This window comes from Rattus rattus, chromosome 5 (genome assembly GCF_011064425.1).
Source record: "Rattus rattus isolate New Zealand chromosome 5, Rrattus_CSIRO_v1, whole genome shotgun sequence".
NCBI lineage: Eukaryota > Metazoa > Chordata > Mammalia > Rodentia > Muridae > Rattus > Rattus rattus.
The window spans coordinates 28,391,049-28,411,559 of NC_046158.1; the positions used below are offsets into that span (position 1 = coordinate 28,391,049).

The window sequence follows — 20,511 nt, forward strand, 5'->3', positions numbered from 1 at the left end:
TTAGATTTTACAGGAAGGGACTCCTGTATAGAACCAAAATATGCTCGTTTTTAAGCAAGCTCCCCAACAAGGCAGATATAAGTCCCTAATCAAGAAATATTGATCAAAATAGTCTCTTCTTTGGGTATGGAAAGATGTGTGAGTAAATATTAAGAAATATTGTAGCCTTTTAACCCGTGCTAGCACCAGCACCCATGGGGTCACATGGCACTCTATCTCAGTGGCTCTATGCTGCATTCAAGTACTCTTTGACCCAGGTGGTCCACAAGGTGTTCCAGCATGGCACCTTGTCATAATGGTCTCTAGTGCTAGTTCTGGTACTCATGGGGCCAAATGAAACTAACTATAATTTATCTCTCATTAGTATGTCTTCCACTGGCTCTCTGCCAGCCTCGAATTCTCTGGTTCCAACTACACTGTAAAATCAGGGCTCTAGAAATCCAGCATTGGCTGCCCTATCACGGCTCCCTGACATAGACTCTGCTCACACTCCCAACAACCCAGTGAAACCATTCAATAAACTGTAATTTATCAATCAGATTTATATGTTAAATTCTCAATCCACAATACAACCACACAATAAACTTACAACCAGTTGATAAGGATATAAACTGCCCACATACATAAGATAAATTTGCCTACAGAAATCCATTCCTTAAGAAATATACATAACTACCTTGGCAATTCAGGACCACCCAGATCTGGGTCATCCTTCTCCATCTCCATCTTGGTTCTCCTCCTCCTTCCCTTTCTCTCTAGCTTTACAAAAGCTTTGTCCCTGCCTTGTTTTTTTACAGTCCAACCATGGCCTTCACCTAACTTGTGCCAGCCCTCACTTGCATATAGACATCAACCTACAGAAAAACCTTGATCAACAAAGCTGTAGACTTTTTGTATTCTTGTATTTTTCCCTGTGCTGATGCAATTATGACTGCTACTGAATAATATTTCTATTTTTACTGCAAGAGCTCTGGGTATGGTTTAGGATATATAACAAGGGGTTGAGAAGGACAAAGAGAATTATGCAGGGATAGTTCACCTAGTGTCAACTACACTGTGTCATGGATGGCTACAAATTCACCTTTGGACATGTTTCTGGAGCCAGCACAGACACCATCCCTTCTGAAGGTAGCTACATTTAGGCAACTGCATTCCCTTAAATGTTTCAAATGTCAGTTAACTGTTTGCTGGAGTTACCTAATCCTCTGCAATGTGATGTGCAGCTCACTCATGAATCTGTGGACTTAAATCTCTTCTGACACTGAGCCTCCTCCTGGGGCCAATAGGAGAGAGACAGGGCAAACTTTCTCATGGCAACAGCAGAGGACAAAGTGATATCAGAGTTGTGGAAGTCCATGTATTGTGTCAGTCACACAAAGGAAGAAGCCCATTGAAGAGGGAAGGACCTCTACATTATATGACAAAAGTTATAAATACAGGTGGGTGAAAATAATTGATGTTGTTTTTCCCAAAGAATGATGATGGGGCTCTTTATAATATCACATTTCTGTACACATCCTGTTGTGATTTGAATAGGTTTGGCCTCCAGAGACTCATGTATTTGAATGCTTGGCCCATAAGGAATGGCACTATTAGAAGGTGTGGCCTTGTTAGAGGAAGTATGTCACTGTGTGGGTGAGCTTTGAGGTCTTCTATGCTTAAGCTTTGTTCAGTGTGGAATTTGTGCTTCCTCCTAACTGCCTGCAGAAGAAAGTCTCCTCCTGCCTGCCTTCAGATGAAGATGTAGAACACTTCAGCATCTTCCTCCAGCAGCATGTCTGCCTGTGTGATGCCGTGCTTCCCACCATGATGATAATAGACTCTTAACTCTAAAACTGTAAGCCAGCCCTAATTAAATATTTGTCTTTATAAGAGTTGCCTTGGTCATGGTGTCTATCCACAGCAATAAAACCCTAAGACAGATTCCATTCTGACATTTCACTGAAGGTCAGTTCTCTGTGTATATCATGTAGGGTTTCTTTAAAGCAGATAACCTTACAACTGAGTAAGCAAACAATGTCCTTTGTTCAGAACAGGGAGTGTTACACATAAAACACACATGAATGCCATTTCGTACACCGTGGAATAAAAAAAAACTTGCATTTCACAGACTTCCTGTCACTCAGATAATGGGCCACACTTCATTTAACAAAAACATCAAATGCAGAAAACAAGATATTTGCTGTTCGATATGCCTATCTGTTACTTGAATGAGGTTTGAGAAATTGTTAACATGATGTGATTGAATCTATGAAACTAGACCAAGAACCGTGACCGAGAAATGATAAAGATGCTACAGACTTGCTTTGCAGTGGTAGAGCATCTAGTTATCACCGATGATAAGACCACTGGCTTCATCTCTATTAAGCAAAGTGTTGCTTAGTGAACTGTTAAGGAGCAACCCAACTTAGTAAAGCTAAAGAAACACTGTGGGGATGAAAAAGGATTGTTGCCAGTGTCCTCAGTTCCTGGGAAAGCCATGCCATGTCTTTGTTGATAATATTACCCACCACGACCAACTATAAATATATAATATACATCCACCCATCCATACACCACACATACAAACACACACATTCTTCATCAAAATAACGGATATCTTATTATAGTGTTTTTTAGAATGGGTACTATAGTTCACATACTCAGAAAGAATCATTTACATTGTTTCATTTTTTTAACTTACAACTAGAGAATATACTTTATTGCACTGGTGCTGGATCTAATATACAAATATTTGTAAACTACTCTAAGAGAGATGGCTTTACAGTCTTGCTGCATCTTAACTCTGCTATGAGATTTTAGGTAAATCACACAATCACCAAGTATTCTTATAGAAGAAAAATATATGAATAAACATATATCCTGAAATTTTGTAATTGATAGAGAAGAGAGAAGATGGAGCCTTTCTCTGAGAAGTTCAGACATTTTAAAGTGGTCCTTGAGTATATAGCCAAGAGATAGATAATGAGACAGAGGCAAACTCGGAGTCTGCCAGATAGTTGCCATCATTCTTGGATGTCTGAGGAAATGGGGACCCAGATCCATGGGTGTACAAGCTGCTCACGGAGTATTTACATATACTGCACATGTTCTTTTATATACCTCATTCCTGAACCCTTCAACCTCTAGATGTATAGCCATTGATATAATGTAAAATCCTTCTTCAAAGATCAATTTTTTTCCTGTGTGTCATGTGTGCTGCAGGGAAGCAAGAACAAGGCACTGGATTTCCTGGAGCAAGAGTTATAGGTGATTCTAAGCTGCCTGGCTGTGTACTGTGATCTGAACTCTTGTTCTCTGGAAGTATGAGCAAAGGCTTTACTGCAGAGCCAGCTCTCCATAATCACAGTGCAGGTGTTCTGTAAACAGTTGTCACTGCTGTGTTTGGGGAATGATGAGAAGAAAAGTCTGTACTTTTATCCACACAGATTATATATATATATATTCCCCTGAAGGTTTTCAATCTGCAGTTGGTTTAATTTCAATGAGGGACTCACACGCATGAGGGCTTACTTGTCAGTTGTACAGGATCTGGCAGATTTGCCTTTTATTAAAGGTGTTGGCATTGTCTTGCTTGTGTTCATTTCTAATGGGAAGGGCTTTTGCTTCTAGGATAAAGGAATCACCAGGCATTTTGGAGACATAGCCCGAGGTGTGACCTCATATAGTAGTTCTGCAATGCTTACCAGCTTGCAGCGACCTTTCCTTCACAAATGCACAACTAAAAAGGATGAGTTGAGATGTTATTCTGGTGAAAAGTTTCTTCTGAGATTTTGTAATTGCTAGAGAAGAGAGAAGACGGGGCCTTTCTCTGAGAAGTTCAGATATTTTAAAAGTTTGAGTATGTGATTAAAAAGGAGCAGGAAAGGGGGTCGGTTTTCCTAGTAAGTGAAAAATATGACAGCTTCCATTGCATTAAGAACCCTGTGCCTCTTGAACAAATACTATTGTGTGCCCACCTCGTCTCTAGGCAACGCATCCCTAGCAGGAGCAGCCTGCTAGAAAGCCAGGGTCTGTAGGAGAGTACTGGTCAGAAGCCTGGCTTTCCTTGCACTAATGGAGAATGTTTTGGAACTAACATTGCGATTTCTCTTTTAGTCAGAATGAAGAACTAATAGATTAGGAATTTGGTTCCCTTAACGATCCTTTGCTGGAATGGTGTAGCTGAGAAGTTTTAGCAAGTATTGGGCAAACTCAGGTAGATTTAGGGCACTCTACAATTCAACAATTTGTCAGGATTCTGTGGCGGAACATAGACTGATTCTTCCCTTCATGGGACCAACCCACTTTGCCTTTGAGGAAGGGCAGTTGACAATGGCTATTAAGGCAATAATAGAAAATGAATTATTTCAAAATATTGTCATCAACAGATTCTGTGTCTTTGTCTTGCACAAATATCACAGTGTATAAATACTTAATAAGCAGATGTGATCTTGATGTTTAAGTAAATTAATTTTAAACTTCCTTTGAGGGCAGTCATGGGACAAGCTAAAATTGGAGCTCTGTAATTTTCAGCATTTGAAAGTTAAAAATTTGATTCAAATGTTGTCTCAGAGTGGAGAACAAAGGACAAATCTATTCTTTAAATGACAAAAAGGAGAGAGAATAGGAAATGGATAACTAGCCTAGCCAGATGCAGTGGCACATGCCTGAGATGTACAAGTCCAAGGCCAGTCTGGGCTACACAGGAGGTTCCAGACCAGGGTTCTCTCTCAGTGAACAAAGAAACAAGCAAGCAAAAAGAAAGTGATAACTAATGCCTACATCCCTAATCCAAAGCAAATGTGTGACTGGGTATTTATTAACATATTCCCCAGGAGAAGAGAATATACAGGTTTCTCAAGGGCCAGTATTCCGGGCGATTTACATAAAGCAGTGGAAACAAAGGAAACATTGTGAATGGAGGTGAAGTGGGGTACCATCCAGCAGCCATGGCTTGCTTTACTTGTATTGTCTCCCTTATTTAACCCCAACAGCCATTTCTTCGTCTGTAGGATATAGTAACCAGGATTGTTCCAGTTATCTGTTTGCTGGAAAGTTTTGTATCAACTGGACACAAGATAGAGTTATTTTGGAAGACAGAACTGCGATTGAGAAAATGACCTACCAGGCTGGCCTGTGGACATGCCTGTGGTGCATTTTCTTGGTTGATTATTCATGTGAAAGCCCCTCACCCATCCCCACTGACTGTGGGAAACCTCCAACTTCCTGCTGCAGGTAGTCCCAGGTTATAGGAAAGCAAGCTGAGTGTGTCACGAAGACCTAGCCAGTAAGCAGTGTTCTGACAAGTCCTTGACTTCAGTTCCTGCCTCCAGGTTCCTTTCCTGAGTTTCTGGTCTGTCTTCCCTGGATGACAGACTACAAGCTGTTACAAACCCTTTTCTCCAAAGTTATTTTTGAGAAGGCTAGGCTAATTCCATGACAGACTTCAAATTGGCAGTTAAGGAGACTAGGCCTAAAAACCGAGAAAGTCCACGCAAGTCAATTACTAATAGAAAGAAAAAAACCCCAGGCTCCAGCCTTCACACCCAGGTAATGAAATGCCCTAGCCACTGGCCTGAGACAAGGACAATGGGTTAGCAGCAGTTTCTAAACTTCCTCAGCTACTTCCTCAGTAACTGTTCCCAAATCTCCCCAGCAAGTTTCCAGTCCCCACATCCCCGTAATGGAATATCAGTAGAGATGGACCCGACAGAGTAACACAGAAGCCACCTACCCTAGAATTCCCTAATGTGCTTTAAATCAGGCCTGCAAGCTCACTTGGTTGTCTCTATCTTGGTAATGGGAGACCCCAGCATGCTAGACTTCTGCAGAATAAAACACTCTTTGCACTTACACACTATTTGAGTCAGGGAGGTCACTCTTCAGCAAATCATGGACCCTTACACATTTAGTCATGGTAGGTTTGTTGTTGTTTTTAATATTTAATTTTTTGAAATAATAATTACATAATTTCTCCCTTCCCTTTCAACCCTTTAAACACTCTCAGCATTTCTTAAAAAAAAAAAAGATCTTGCTGCAAATGAGCAGATATTCTGCTCATGTTTCCAGCAGATACTTTAAATGTATTTTATTAAGATTACAATACAGTTATATTATTTTGTCTTTCCTCCTTCTCTCTCAAATCTTCCCATATACCCATTCTTTTTCTTTCAAGTTAGCGGTTTCTCTTTTTATTTTGTATATATACATATGTGTATATATACATATATGTGTGTACATATATGTAAGTCTATAGGTACCTGAATACAACCTGCTTATTCTGTATGTTACTTGTATGTATATTTTTAGGTCTGGTTATTCGGTATGGGGTGGCCAATTACTTTTCCAGGGGAAAGACTATTTCTCCTGCTCTCAGGATTCCTTTCTTATCCTTAGTTTTTTTGTCTAGAAGTAAGAGCTCCTGAGCTCTCCCAAACCCTCATACGCTGTGTTTATATGTCTATTGGTGCCCCCTTGTTCAGTTCATGTTTAGGCATGAGACATTTTTTGATGCTTCATATGATGAATACTGAACTTACATAATTTCTCTCCTTCCCTCTCCCACTCTGACTCCCTTTGTATCTCCTTCATTCCTTTCCAAATTCACGAACTCTTTTCCTTTATTGTTGTACACACACATACACACACACACACACACACACACACACACACAGTTTGTTGAGTTTATTGGGTGTTGTGTGTAGGGCTCATCCCTTGGGAATGTATAAACTATGAGGGGCTGATCTTAGTCAAACTTCTATTGCTATGAAGAGATACAATGACCATGTCAGCTCCTATAAAGGAAAACACTTAGTTGGGTATGGGTTACAGGTTCAGAGGTATAGTCCATTATTGTCATGGCAGGAAGAATGGCAGCATACAGGCAGACATGGTGCTGGAAAGGTAACTGGCGATTCTACATCCAATTGGGCAGGCAGCAAGGAGACAGAAAGAGAGAGAGAGACTGGGTCTGCCTTGAGAATTTGAAACCCCAACCAACGTCCACTCCCAGTGACACACTTTCTCCAACAAGGCCACATTCACTCTAACAAAGCCACACCTTCTAATCCCTGTCATGAAGAGATACTCCCTAATGCCTGAGCATTCAAATCTCTGAGCTAGTGGGGACCATTCTTATTCAAATCATGGGCAGGCTCATCACTGGAGAAAGCCAATGGGGACCATTCTTATTCAGACCAAGGGTGGGCTCATCACTGGAGAAGACCTCTCTCACTTTCTCAGTGGTCATTAAGTACAGTAGCTCTTTATCTTGGTATAGGGTCTTTTGGGTTTATTCCGGCCACACTGGCAGTGCAACTACTGTGTTGTTCAGGTCTTGTTTGAGGAATCCACTTTGGGATTTCATGAGTGTAGTTTCCCTATTATACATAAGACACCATCTCAGAGCAGATATTTTGGTCTCCAAATCTTAGTCTTTCCACCCTGTATTGTGTTACATTCCTTGGGCCTGGGATTAGAGTTTTATCTTAGATGTATCAAGTAGGATTTGGTATACCACACTCCACTGTTCTCTGGTTTTGACCAGTTGTAGAATTTTGTACTTGTCTGGGTGTGCTACAGAAAGAGGCTTCTTTGAGGAGGGCTGAGAACTACACTTACCTGTGGGTGTAAGGTAGCTATTTGGAATGCAATTATACTGGTTTAGGAAACTAGTGGTAACTGGTTCTCCTCCAGGATATTTTTAGAGCACGTTAGTTAACTGTAAAATATAAGAAGAGCGTTTCTACTGACAGCATTTGCTCAGTGGAAACCTTGCACTCTGGAAAATGGATTTGCTCCTGTCTTTATTGGGATCCACTTTCTGTATCTTAGAAAGACAAGTTCTGTCATAACTATTCCAAGTTTAAGAACTAAGTCCAGGAAGCCTTTTCCAGCTGTTCATCGTGTGAGCCAAACTGTCTACATGGCATAAATAAGTTGTTAAAAATGGCATAAGCTATAAAGGATCCCCTTGAAAAGAGCACAGCAAAATAGAAAAATCCATACTATATATAACTGAGAAAAATGGATATAAAACGCACAAAAGTAGTCATTTTATGTTAGATTAATAGCTTCTGACTTTAAGACAAGGAGAATTTTCAGAGCATCTTCAGATACAGATAGGCTCATGTCTGATGACATCAGACTTCAAGGACTTTCTTCATCCGTGGCATTTCTCCTGGGAAAAAAAAGGAGGCCCAAGGAGGGATATTTTTCTGTTGAATTGCTGGTAATGCCATAACTTTTGAAAACAATTTCTTTAAATCAAATATTTAGCAACATCTATCCTCTAGGTTTTCTATTAAACTCCTAGCAAGTTGACTGTCAGGGAAAAGGGAGACCTGATTTTAAGACTGTCAGCCTATGTTGGACCTCAGTTACTTGCTGAAATGTGCAGGACCCATGGGCCATGTAACCTCCATTTTGGCCCCTCCTACTGTATCTTTTAGTTAATTGATGCAAAATATAACTCAATGCAGAAATAATGATTGATTAACTTTCAACTTTATTTTTTTTAAAGTATGCACAGGAATACAATCAGCTACTCAACATGGTTTTTAAAATTAGAGTACACATTACTGAAACAGCAGTTATCAGATGACTGTACACTAAAGATTATATTACACACACACACATGCGCGCACACACACACACACACACACACACACACACACACACACACAAATGTTTTGCCTTAAACCAATTTACCAACACTTTTCCCTCCTTTTCAGTAAAAAATGACTTTGTTTTTCCTGAGCGAACACTGTTGCTTCCCACTGGTCCTTATCCTGCACATGTACCCTGGCACGTTTCTTTACCCAGCAACCATATGATACCACTGAAAACAAAGCTTTACTGTGTTCTACCAATGCTCTGAATCACAAGGTGATTTCCTGTGGCAGGCAGGCTTCTAAGATGGCCCCACTTGGTATCCTTATACTCTCTGGTTATAATGGACAACACCTAAGAAGGTTCACCTTCATGTATGTAGACTGTCTGGTTATCTATAATAACTTATTGATGCAAATAGAACTTGTAAATACTCTTGATATTCTTACACTTCTTGGGAAAATGGATTGAGCCGAGGGGACTAAGGTGCCCAGATCAATCCTTGATCTGAGATAATCAAAAAGAAATTATGTTGAGTGGACCCAAGTTGGAGCTAACTGAGAGACATTTAGAGAGTCCAAGATTTTCCCAGAAGTCAGCATGATGTATATTCAAGCAGGAAACCTGGTTGATAGGCAAGGAAGCAACCTTGCCTATTAAAGAGGCATACATACTTTGCATTACTGATTTCTGCTCCAACATGTAGCAATACCTTATATCACCTGTCTATCCCTCCAAATTTGGAGGCAGTTGTTTATTTCACCATGGTGATTCAGCAATCTAAGAGGACATTGCTTTGCATATGGATCAGTCTCTTTCTATTTTTAAAAAAATTATTTATCTTGTTATATGGACAAGAGTGTAAGAGTTTCCAAAAGCCTTGTCTACTGGACCAGAAATCACAAGACTCAAAGCTTTCCAAAGCAACGAGAAAGCCCTCTGAGAATTGCACACCGATTTCTAGTTTCTCACCTTGCCGGCAATGCCTTGCTTCTCTTTATAGTTTATTGGCTAGTATAAATAATATAGTTATGCTCAATTTTTACATTCTGAGGAAACATAACCCTTCATTGTGGAAGAAGAAGAACCAGAATCACCGCTAAAAACTTGTTCATGATGGAAGCCAGAGCGTGCTATGCAGGACGGTATTTCTAACTCCACTCAATTGCTCCACTTCCTCCTCTAAATTTCACAGAATCACATCAGAGCACAATGCATTACAATAAGCTCACTATGCCAGAAGCTCTGTTTGCTGTTTGTCTCTCCCTTCCCTGCTCTGATCAGTGTGAGCGCCACAGAAATAGAAATTGTCTATTCTGTTCGCATTTTATCCCCAGAGTCCAGATTATTCCAGGGCTCAGTACATATTTGGCTAATGAATTAGTGGAGGTTTCTTTGTTTAAATCCCAAGAACTCGGAAAAACAAAATGGAATTACTGTTTGAACTTTCTATGTCAGCCATGTTGGGCTCAGAAACAGACTCCAGCAGAGATGAAGCCACATTTAGCTTGGGTAGATGCTGTCAGACTGGGCAAACGCAGTCTTTGCTATAACCACAAGGAAAGGACGAAAAAGGTTTTCCAGGAATGTGCTGATAGTTAAGGCCAGGATATATATTGCCTGAGGGTAAAAGATCTTGAAAATGAGTTTAGGCTTTTAAACAACACAGGCAAACAGTGTCAATAATTTGAAAATCTTTCATTCAAGAATTGTCATGCCGGACAGACAGACTTATTCTGAAGTCAAGGGTATGCAGGTCTCATTCCTTACTAATGAACAAAAATGCACTTACCTCTTGCATAAGAAATGTAGACACATAGCTGGGAATGTTCCCTTCTCAAGGAGGAGTTGCAGGTCCTGATGTGGTGGACACATAATTTCCTGCTGCTTCAATGACGTGGTCTCTATGCTTTCTAAGGCTTATCTCGTCTGCTGTGCTTAATGAGTGCACTCAGGCATGTAATGAAGAACAACACTGTCACACAAACAATTCATTGAAACCCAGAGATATGCTGATTTTTATCAATTATATTATTCAGCAGAGTAAATTTGCAATTTATTTTTTAGAGCACATAGATTGAGTGACACGTGGCATATTAGCACTCATGACACTAACAGCTGTGCTAGAATCTTAAATTGCTGGCATTTTGCTACACCAGGTATAAGGTTTTACTGCTTGCTAAAGGAGAGATGTTAGATCCATGCTATTGCCCATCCCATGCCTTCTGGCATGAAACTTATACTAATCTTAATGCATTGGACAGCCAAAGGCATGGAATTCTATAGCAAATGGATTTCATTTTCTCTGCCATTGACCTCAGGTAATGGGAAAGACATGGTCAAAAGTGTATAAATTATCCCATTTGTGGACTTGAACTCTTCCAGCTATTCAAATGTTGACTGATTTTAGCAAATCACTGGTATATTCTCCCATTTCCTCAACGAAATAGTTTTTAGAGTTTAGAACGCACATTTATACATATCCTCTCTGATCTTTACATCTCTGGGAGCTTAGGTGCCCAAGGGCTCTTACTTCCATTTCTAGCTGTGGTCCTGTAAAGTTGAGGGGGAAGAAGGCTGGGATATCGACTCTGAGCACAGTGCCTTTTCCATTTAACAGCAGTGGTATTCAGGCTTCTGCTTTCTCATTTCAAGACAAGAACCAACATTCCCACTTTTCCAGCTAAGCCAGGTTATTGTAAGGATGAGTTTTAAATACTGTGAGTAGTCAAAGCCATTTGTAATCATAAAATCTTGCCTTTGTTAGGTCTAAACCTTCTTAACAATAATAACATCAACACAAAAGCCTTTCTCTACTTCCTTCCACAGAGAATATCCAACACTGGTATGCGTTTGCACAGTCATCTGTTCAACATGTAAATGTTGAAGAATTCAATCCTTTAACAGAAATGGGGTTGGCCATTTAAAAAGACGGGCAAAGGCTAACTTCAGTTTGGCTCTCTATCAGGACTATTATCAAATTTAATATTTTCTGACAACATTTGATGTTTTGCTTTAATAACATATCTTCTCTTTATCTGATTAAGCTCTGTAATATAGAAAGGGATACAAGTTTCAAGACAGAAGTATAGAACAAATACAAATCTATATTCAAAAATATGTTATGAAGTCTTTTTTCTAAAATGAGACTGTAAGCCTTAGATTAGAAAAATTTTGTGCAATGGTTCATAATATCATAAATAGTCAACTAATTTTAGATAAGCAAAAAATAGTCATGGCTAAATTGTGAATGGATATGTTTAAGTGAAACTATTTATTCATCAAATGTCATGCAAGACTATCAATCTTTTAACTTTTTTAATCCACTTGAGAAAGGAAAATTATCTTCATTTTAAGTCCATAGCCCATGGGCATGATCAGTGCGATGTCACAGGGCAACTGCTCATTACTGCTGCAGATACTCATTGGTTCAAATGACTCCTTGAATGGATAAGAATTTTCAAGAAAGACCTTTTCTTAAAGCTTAAATTTCCAGTTCTAAGGTCAACATAGGCAATTCCTTATAGCAGATCATCCTGGCTTAGGAAAAGTGGCAGTATTTGCTCTCAATGAAGTCAGAGAACTAGGCTTTTTATTCGAAGGAGAGAAATTGATTAGCATGTTTGGTATCAAGCTTACCAAATCAAGGCAAAGATTTTAGCGTTTTCACAGGGCACAGTCCATCCCATTCTCAATTTGGTATTCAATAAATATATGTAAAGTGAATAGCAATTTCCACCAAGTTTCTAAGTTCTTATTCATTATGTAGAGCAACTGAGCATAGACTATAACCATCTATTTAGGAGACAAGGGGTTAATGAAATGAGCTTCCTAGTAGCATTCTTTACTGCCACTTTACGAAGGTTGATTAAGAAAAACCTAAATGATAGTGGGATTTTAGGAAAGTGTCAGGCAGTAGGGCAAGGTACGAACAATATCGGAATGATTAGCCATTATGAACTTGATAATGCCCATGACTAAGCTAATCTATGACTATGAATTGGAAATCTACATAGCCTAGTAAACTCTTTCAGCTCTCCACTGTGTAATTTAATCACCACGAAGCAGCTAATTATTTTTATGTCCTATTACCATCCTATTATCTTGGAAATTCATACATATTCTAAACTCTGTTGTCACACACTCAGTGCCATGACATGTTGCTACTTAGCTAATCTTTCATGTGTTTCATGGCTGCTACACTTATTTGTGAAACTAAGTCATACATTTCTTTTGAGCAGGAGCACTCAAGAAGGGCAGCAGAACAGTTAGGAAGACGGCTGTGGGCCAGACTTCTGGGGTTCCAAAGCTGCTTTGGAATGTACTAGCAGTACGACTTGGGGCAGACTAAATGATGTCTTTTTGCTAACAGCTTACATACCTGCCAACTATGATAATGATACTATTTCACAGGTGGGGTTGGACCATGGTGGGAGCTAAATGAGGCAATAAACGCAGACACTCAGAACAGTTGTTGGCACACAATAAGCCTTTAATAAGTGATATTTAAAGACATGCCTGTGGGTCCTATGCTGATGTTATAAAGTTCTATTTATGAGCTGCTGATGTCGCCAGTCTTGATCCCCTCACCGAGCCCTGTGTAAGTCATCTACTTGAGATAGTTGCACACCTCCATCTGTGAGTTGCATACTCACCACAAATTATCATGCCCACAAAACACACCTCTTTTTTTCCTCACTTCAAATTATTCTCCCAGTCTTTTCCATTCTGATATAAAAGGTAACTTTATCCTTCCATTTCTTTCAGGTTGGAAACAAATCCAATCTCCATATCATCACCAAGTTCTATTGTTCTCATTATCAGTTCACAGCATGTTCTAGACATTCAACAGAGTATGTCAAAAATCCAATGAAGGTACCTCACATAAAATACCAGTCAGCACCACAGTTCTTTCTGCCTCAACTTTTGTTGAAGTAGTCTCTGGAATGGTCTTCCTTCTTCTGTCTAGGGATGCCTCACATCTCTTTGCTCCCCTCCAGTCAGGTCAATCTAAAGTACAGGCTTGCTTTGGCACATGGTAAAGAGTCAGTCATTTCACTAATGGATTGTTTATTGGGATGTTCGGAAGCTATTTGACTTACAAGGTTTTCACAGGCAGTAAGAAAATTCCATTCAAAATTGTGTAAAAGTCTAAATATTCTCTTCCCTTTAAAATAGCCATAAAATAATTCCTTCAGTAGAGTATAAGAATCGGCCTGAATTTTGAAAGATCTTTCAGAGGTTAAAATTCTGTAAGTTCATGACTTTCCTAAAGCCCGAAAGCCAGAAAAATAACTTAGATGAACACTTTGTCTGGATATATGGAAAACATAGTCAGAGAAAGCCCTGCATCTGTACTTTAAAAGGCTGAATTGTGCTCTCTGCATTTGTCACAGACATCTGTGTTTTCTATTCATTCCATAGTCAGAACACATGATGTACAGAGAAGAAAAGAATAAATGTCCTCCTTAATTAGCTCTTAAACTAGCAAGCTAAGGTAGCAAACATTTTATATCAAATTATGAATCTCCAAATATTTTTCTTATGCTGTACTGCTGTAATTTGTAAATATTTAAGTAGCATAAAACACATTTAAGTATCTAGCATAATTTCCTCGAATTGAGACATTTATTTATTCTTCATTTTATCTCCAGTTATCAAGAGTTCACAATCCTTGTTTCTGGAAGTAACTATAACCAGAATTTGGATGCTGTGAAGAACAGTTTCCAGTAACAATATCTCTTATGGATTGTGCTGGGGAGGGCACAGAACATAGAACCAAGAACTCAGTGAAGGCAAGTGGATCTGTATTTCTACACAGGACCGTTCCACTCTTCAACACCTTTCTTAATATCCCAGTTTTGCTGTATTCAGGAGAGGGGAATGTGTTTTTGTGTCTAGACAACAATAAAGAGAGGAGAACAATCATAGGAGGAAAAGAGGGGAGAAGGGGAAAAAAGGAAAATGGGTAAAATTAATAAGATCAATTTTGAATACCACAGGAAAAACATGTATTACTCCCATATATGTGGATGGATCGATCTATCTATCTATCTATCTATCTATCTATCTATCTATCTATCTATCTATCTATCTATCTATCCATCTACACTTGTCTATACATGTGTATGATACATGTGCATATGTGTGCAAAGATGCCTGTATAGCACAGAGCCCTCCTAGAACATAGATGGTCTTGATCTAACATCAGAGTCCCAACTAAAGGATCTAGAGGTAGAAGAAAACTGGCTCTGGAAGTCGATCAGGACAGAACATGATGAGCCAGGAACATCCTTCTACGCTAAATACTGAGGATATGTCTGCCATGTTTGGAGTGACTGTGCTCCTGATATCAGTGTGTTAAAGGCATAGCACTTACTTGCTTTTCTAATGCTGTGATAAAATGCTGCAACCACTGCAACTTATAAAAGGAAGGATTTACTGGGGGGGGGGCATTTGGTCTCAGAAGAAGAAAAGCCTATCATGGTGGGGAAGTGGTGGCGTGGCAGCTCACAACCTGAACCACAAACACCAAACAGAGAGTGAAGTTGAGAGTGGTGTGAGTCTTACAGCACTCAAAGCCTGCCCCCACCCTGCAGTGACAGACTCACGTGTCATACCATATCTTCCAATCCTACCTAGTCAGTGCTGCCAACCAAGGACCGAGTATTCCAAAGTCTGAGACGAATGAGGGCTATTCCTTTTTCAAACCATTGCGGTACCCCAGCTGGTTCTTTTAGGAGGTGGTAGAGCATTAGGAGGTGGAAGAACAAGCCTTAAGTGTGGATCTGTGAGTGACTGGGTATGTGCCCTTAAAGGCCAATCCCCTTCTCTTTGCTGTTCTTATGAGGGTTTTCTCTGCTAAGCATTTTCCAGGCTGCACTGAAGCTTAAAGATGTTGAACAACCTAGTCATAGGCTACCACCTCCAAAGCAGTGAATTCAAGTAAAACTTTTCTTCTTATAACTTAATTATGCTAGACATTTCATTATAGCAATGGAAATTTGATTAGTATAGTGTTCAAAGAATGACAGGATCTGTCAAAAGGACATCGAAGTCACCTTGAAGAGCCGTGATTTAGTGACACTTTAAGCATCAAAAGAAGAGTAATGATTATATGGTGTTATAAAAGAACAAGAATTAGTGAGTCTATCTTTGTATTAATTTTCAAAACAGACAGAAGGAGAAAGGAATATGGCTTTTATTGTCAATAGTATAGAAAAGAAAAACCCACAAAGGAATGAAGAGAATTAGAGAGGAAATTCAACAAATAAACAAAATTATGTTCTTCTATTGGATGGTGAAGGAAGGAACAGAAAAACACCTCTAAATGACTTTATGAGAGCAAATGACTTTGAGTGTGCACTATGGGTTGGAGTCTTACTCTCAGCTGCCATGTGAAATACTGTAGACTGGTTGGCTGAAGTGACAGTTACAACATTGAAGGTGAGGTCAGAATGCTAGCAAAATTGGATGTGGCTAGCCATATCTTTGTTGCATGGGCACCATGATTTTTTCTTTGTGTGAGTATAGAAAGGGAGAAAGATCAAGTTCTCTGGTGAGACATATGTGGACAAGAAGAGAGATATTTGTATCCTCAGAATGCTCATGCTAGCAAGAAAAAATTCTCTCTCTCTCTCTCTCTCTCTCTCTCTCTCTCTCTCTCTCCATCTATTGATATGTCATCTATCTATCTATCTATCTATCTATCTATCTATCTATCTATCTATCTATCTATCTATCGAGCAGATTCTGCCCTAGTAGAGGATATGGAATGTAGTAACAACTTGAATCAGCAGCTGTTATCTCTAACACTAAGTTGACGTCTTCCTGCCAGCATTCCTACCTGCTCTATGATTCTTTACTGCAACATCATGTAACTCATAAAAGTAACATTTTTGTCTCCCAAAGCACTAGTATGTCAACTGTGCTTCACCTAAAGCTTTCTATCACTTTCTTCCATTTCTCATATTATTTTTCCTAAGCATGGATAGCAAAGTAACATGGTTTCCATGCAAGCTTCTACAGGAGGGAGGCAACCAACAGCCTTGCAGTTCTGTTGGCTATGAACCTCATCAGTGACCAGCATGGCACAGTAACCCTAAGGATATAGTACCAGTCCACATACCTTAGAGGTAACCAAGAGCTCTCTAAATTAGACTGAAGCCCAGCACAAGAGGGGAAAATGCCTGGTATAGTAAACTAGCTAACTACTCAGTCAGTCAGTGCTAGTGAAGTCCTGGTTATCGTAGGATAATCTGTAAGGACCAACATAATCTCTAATAGCAACCTATAAATATTTGTCTTGATGCCCATAGAGTAATGTAGTCTTTACTCCTCATCAAGAAAACGTCTCTTTTTTTTTTTAAAGATTTATTTATTTATTATATATAAGTACACTGTAGCTGTCTTCAGATACACCCAACCCCATTACAGAAGGTTGTGAGCCACCATATGGTTTCTGGGAATTGAACTCAGGACCTCTGGAAGAGCAGTCGGTGCTCTTAACTGCTGAGTCATCTCTGTAGCCCAGGAAAACTTCTCTTTACAACAGATGCAGAGCACCACAGAACACCACAATCTAAATGCAGAGTTGTAGAGCCCAGATTGGAAGGATACAACTATAAAAATATTCCTGCATCTAAAGCTCAGGGAACATTGCAGAAGACGGAGTAGAAAGGTGATTAGTCAGGGGATCTGGAAATTTGCTGTGAGATTGTCTTCTAGAAACAGCAGACATATTACATCCATAAAGTCTCACCAACATAAATGCCCAAATATGATCCGAACAAGAACAACAACACCAAGCATGCCACAGTGCATGGTTGAAAGGCCTATGAGGACTCAGGCCTACACAAAGAACCACAGGTAACTGCGGAAGTTTAGGAGCAGGGGAGGTGGTCTTCCCCAGGCAAGAGGAGGAAAGTTGGTTGTTTGAAAATATGGTTCCCCCTGAAAACATAGAGGCAAGAAGCATTATATGAACTGGGGTTATATTTAGGCTTGTATGTTTATGTACACATATATGTGCAATAACAATGCAAAAAAGAGATCATGCATGACAAAGAACAGGGAGAGATATATGGAAGGATTTGGAAGGAGGAAGGGGAAGGGAAAAATGTAAAAAAAATTAAGCAATTTTTTCTTCTTTATCCATAAGCTGAAAAATGTTTTAAAACATTGGAAAACCTGGCCTTTTAATCAACAGTATTATTTTGATTGGTAAATCATAATTATGTACATTTATGAGTTTCCGTGTGATGTTTTGATACACACATAAACATATATAGCACAATTAAGACTGGGTAATGAGCACATCTATCATCTTGATTGCCCATCATTTTCCGTGTGAGACGTTTGCAATGTACTCTCATAGCTATTGAGAAATATTCACTATTGGGGATGATAGTAATTTTGGCATGCAAAGATTTCAATCATTTATTTTTGTGGGTCCTCTGCCTGGGCTTTTATATAGAGACTCTGAGAAAAGCTGAGCACATGACAAGTTGTTGGGATTGTGTGTGTGTGTGTGTGTGTGTGTGTGTGTGTGTGTGTCCTTAGGCAGGAGACAGCACACTGTCTCCATCTATTATGAGCCTCCGGAGTAGGATGTGATTATTCAGTGTGCCAGCTTTGTTTGCAAACCTGCTAGAGAGAGTTCCTGCAGTAGATAAGCTAGCTTTTCTTCAGACAGCCAAGTAGGATATAAGCATTTTTCTTTATGAAAATGTGCCAGAAATGTCAAAGCACTCTGAAAGTGCTAAAGGCTGGGTACAAGAAGCGAGTTGATAGAATCTGTGCAGAAGCCTGTACTTCAGCTTAGCAGGACTTCCACATGGCTGTCTCCTCAGCCCTTGTGCTCAGGCATCCATTGATGACAAGCTCTACATCTGGGCACCCCCTCCTGAATGCTTCAATAAGTCCTCTACCCATTTCTAGATGAGTTTGTAGAATATTCTTCTTAGAAGCTTTGTGAGGAAGCAGTCCGGGGACCGTTACATATGCTATTATCTCTTGGCATCTGCAGTGTATTGGTCCTAGGCTCCTTTACTATAGACCTCAAAACCATATATACTCAAATCCCTCATTAAAAATGGTGCACAGTTTACACATAACGTATACAGCCTTCTGGACACTTTAAATTGTCTCTAGAATGTGTCTACCTAATATAATTTCTGAATATATACGCCTTTCAAAAATACTTTTGAGGGCTGAAGAGATGGATCAACAGTTAAGGGCACATTTTGATCTTGCCAAAGATCCAGGGCTTGGTTCTCAGTACCCACACAGTGGCTCAGAACCCTGGATAACTCCAGTTCCAGGGTATCTGGTAATGACTCTGGTCTTCACAAGCACCAAGCACGTATGTGGCACACATAAATACACATAGGCAAATCTATTTGTCTGTCTATCTATATATCTATCATTTGTGAAATATATAATATATATTTACCCACTTTATAGTTGGGGAAATGAGAAGAGAGAAGAACAGGTTAGGATATGGATGTTATGAGTAAGCAATTGTTAATCACAAAGCACAATTAAATTGGAATAAATATAAAGTGCAGACTATGAAATGTAGCTAATATAAGCTATGATCTTGTTTCTCTCTTTTATTTCAGCCAGTAGCTACCAGTGATCTTTTGCCTTTTCTATGAGGAATAAAGAAGCCAGGGAAGAGACAAGAATCAGTGTAGCATTTAAACAACAGTGTTCTCCAGCCTGCCATAGCCTGCTCAATGTGATGCTATAAGTAGCTGGTGTTGCCGTGGCAACATGACAGTGGTAAACAAAGATGTTTTCTGAATAGCTGCAGCAAATGTGGCTTTTATGTCACACCCTCCTTCTACTACCACCCCCCTACCATCACAAAAGAGACCTTGTTACAAATTGGGTTTTCCACATTGAGACAGAATAGGTAGAGGGGGCCAGTATTTTCTTGATTATTTGTTACGCTCCGCAATTTTACAATGCTGGAAATTTTGTTGACCCAACTCAATTTAGAGAATATCGTATTGCATATTGAACTCTAACATTCCCTGTTGTGTGGCACTGCTAAGAATATACTAGGTGAAAATTCTCTGATGGTGAATCTCGGTTGTGAGACGCCAGGGTGCCCTTACCTCATGAGGTCACACAGCCAAGTACAGCATCAAGGTTCTTAGAAGCCGATGAGCAGGTGAAGAATGGCAATCAGGAGATAATGCTGATCTGTCGGGGCCTGTAGGAAAACAGTCTGGGACGTTAGAATATTGTTCAATGAGTGAAATAAAGTAATGAGGAGAATGATGTGCTCAGGCAGACATGTGGGTGCTTACAATGCTTCTGTAATCTCTATAGCAAAGATGACAAATCATTATGCTGCTTACTAAAATATAGTTCATTTTAAAACATCGTCCTGTGGAAGGAGAATGGAGGAAAGGAAAATATAGCAAGAGTATGTTTACTGCAGTGCCTACAGTTGCCGATGGCTCCAAGTACTGAGTTCCTGACACCTAATACATATTTAATTTTTCTTCTGCAAAGGCATTGCTCCTTGAGGTAGTTGTAATATAATGTCTCCTATGAAAGGATTAACTCTTTTGATGGGACCCCATTATTTACATATTTAATTTATTGCAAATTACAATACAAAGCAACTGATTTCCCTAGGAGGATTTTCATATGTATTTAGTTGTGGTTGATCCACTCCTGCTTGCCTGTCCTCTTTACATACTTGGGAACTTTAGCCCCCAGTATTCCTCTCGAATGTTCTACTCTCCTCCCTCTCTCTCTCCTTAGCAAAATAGAAACTTTCCCCTCTCCTTGGCCTCTTTCCAGTTTCATGATGTATACTAAGTCACTCTCCCAGAAATGCACATGTGGGGCAAATTAGAAACATATGAAAGGGCATGTTGCATTGCCTATTTTGGCCTGGCG

The 20,511-nt window shown here is 39.5% G+C and overlaps 1 pseudogene; it reads left to right on the forward strand.

The window, feature by feature from the left end:
* LOC116900808 overlaps positions 1 to 20,511 on the forward strand; it is a 204,252-nt pseudogene that overhangs the window by 58,274 nt on the left and 125,467 nt on the right.